The following is a 2,841-nucleotide window of genomic DNA, read 5'->3' on the forward strand; positions in this document are numbered from 1 at the left end:
ATTAATCTAATTGCTTCAATGGGGGCGTAAAAAGTACCTAAATTCCACCTCCCCCCCCCCCCCCAAAAAAAAAGAAAAAGAAAACCCAACAAAACAAAACCCCACAAAATAAAAACCAACAAACAAACAACAAAGCAAAACAATAAATAAAACATACTCATCGAAAAACGGAAGGAAGAAAAGAGACAGATGTCCTAGATTGGCTAGATGAGCAGAGCGCCACGCCCCGTTGATGCAGGCAATGATTATATAAACAACGTAATTATTTACGGTCTCTGCATGCGACAGCGTGCGTGTCGAGAACTCACGACTGGGAAATATAAATAGAATTTTGTTCTTTTAAATTGGTCCGCCTAATCACCAGCAATATACGCCCCTCAATGCCTCTCCCTTGTATACAACAATGCACAAGGCAGGGCCTGATCTATTTTTTTAACATTATATATAACTCAGTATGTGGTCTCTTATAAATTTAACATCATATCACTCGGTGCATGGTCTCTTTATTTAACATTATATCACCCAGTGCGTGGTCTCTTTATTTATCACTATATCACTCAGTGCGTAGTCTCTTTATTAAACATTATATATCGCTCAAAGTGTGGTCTCTTTATTTAGCATTATAACACCCAATACGAGGGGCGATGATAATGTTCACTCGACCTACGTTTGAACACAGAAATGCACAGATAGTCCCCCCCCCCACACACACACACACACACATACACTTTGAGACACATACATATATTATATATGCATATATATATTTGTGTATGCATGTATGTGTGTATGTGTGTGTGTATGTGTGTGTGTGTGTGTGTGTGTGTGTGTGTGTGTGTGTGTGTGTATCCGTCTACTTGTGTGTGTGTATATGTGTGTATGTGTGTGTGCATGTGCGTGTATGTATGTGTGCGTGTTTGTATACATATATATATATATATATATATATATATATATATATATATATATATATCTATATATATATATATATATATATATATATATATATTATATATAATATATGAGAGAGAGAGAGAGAGAGAGAGAGAGAGAGAGAGAGAGAGAGAGAGAGAGAGAGAGAGAGAGAGAGAGAGAGAGAGAGAGAGAGAGAGAGAGAGAGAGAGAGAGAGAGAGAGAGAGAGAGAGAGAGAGACGTACTATACAAATAGACAGGTAGAAAATTCTTGAATAAAGAGAAGCACATCGACTACGTAACGGCCCTTAAGTGCTCGGAAAAAGCAAGATAGACACACAGAAAAATAAACTGCAATTTACATTACTCTTTATGGATCCCGTGGGGGACACACTATTAATATTGGTAATATTACATCCGTTTTAAAAACATGCTTCCGCTGGTCGCCACTGTGCAGCGCCCTGTTTTCTGGTGTGCGTATGACCGTGCGTGCTTGCGGGTGTGTGTGTGTGTGTGTGTGTGTGTGTGTGTGTGTGTGTGTGTGTGTGTGTGTGTGTGTGCGCGCTTTTTTTTTAGCTAGGGTAAATTGTGTCTTGCTCAAAGGCACACACCAGTGACCACCCATCTGACCCCGTGTCGCCGCACGTCTTGCTTGATGACATTATTGAGAGTCTGAACGTACTAACTACTCGGCCACTAGAGCCCCCAGAAACAAAGGGAAAGGAAAGATATCGAACCTTCAGTGGCACCCCCCCCCCCCAGTCATCCGCTCAGAAGGAGAGACGTGAGGATAAAGACACTCAAAAAGCCTGCAAACTATAGACTTCCTTTAAAAAAAAAAATATAGGGTGAATTTAATGCTCCGTTCACACAATTTAAATCATGTAGGAGGCAGGCTTCCGATCGTGTCTGTAGGGGCTAACCTAAGCTAACAAGGACACAACATCCCAACACAGAGACCGAGATACTCGATGAAGATTTCTCCTTACTCGGGAATCAAACTCGGGTCTCCTGCATGCGACAGCGAAGCGCCTAACCGCTAAACCACAGACGCAGGTACTCGACCAATGGAACCCCCAACAACGGGGGGGGGGGGGGGGGGGGGGAGTCGCATCTACCAGTGGCACCCTCAAGCCACCCACTCAGACAGAGAGACTTGAAGATATTAATACTCAGGATTTAGACAGAGTTTTACCGCATTTGCAACGCAAATAGGTCATATAGGTGTCGACGATTACAGGATGTCACTGGAGAATAACATACAAAGAAAAGAAGGAGGAGATATAAAGACGACCGATGTCGATAGGGAAGAAGGAGCAATTCACACCAGATCACCCGCCTACCACATGCATAAGGATACCCAGACAGACTGCAAACTATAGACGAAGGTGTGAACTTTTTTGAATGATAAAAGGACTGTAGACTGTTCTGAAATTCAAATGTTATAAGCTTGCCGTCTGTCATCACGAGGCAGTGCAACAAAATGCACAAGGCAGGGCAGCCAAACGGCTCTAAGACGTACTCTGAGTAGGCAACTTGTATACATTATGCATGCGCGTGTGAGTGAGTGTGTGCGTGAGTGTGTGTGTGTGTGTGCATAAGTGTGAGCGTGTGTGTGTGTGTGTGTGTGTGTGTGTGTGTGTGTGTGTGTCGCGGGCGGGGACGAGCATGCGTGGGCGAGAAGGAATGTGAGTGTGAGTCTGTGTGTGAAAGCGACATAAGTGCGAGGGTATAATAATAATGATGCGTGAGCGCGTCTTAGGCGACCGATTGTGTGCGAGTGCATCTGTGTGCACGTGAGAGCTATTAGAAGTAGACAAACAGACAGACAGACAGACAGACAGACAGACCGACGGACAGAGTGAGTGAGTGAGAGAGGGAGTGAGTGAGTGAGTGAGTGGGTGAGTGAGTGGGTGAGTGAGTGAGTG

At 43.7% G+C, this 2,841-nt stretch overlaps 1 protein-coding gene across 2 annotated transcripts in view; it reads right to left on the reverse strand.

Moving 5' to 3' along the window:
• The window catches only part of LOC101851061 (ERC protein 2), a 49,272-nt gene that overhangs the window by 24,460 nt on the left and 21,971 nt on the right, over positions 1-2,841 (reverse strand). The window lies entirely within an intron of this gene.

This window comes from Aplysia californica, unplaced genomic scaffold, assembly GCF_000002075.1.
Source record: "Aplysia californica isolate F4 #8 unplaced genomic scaffold, AplCal3.0 scaffold00382, whole genome shotgun sequence".
NCBI lineage: Eukaryota > Metazoa > Mollusca > Gastropoda > Aplysiida > Aplysiidae > Aplysia > Aplysia californica.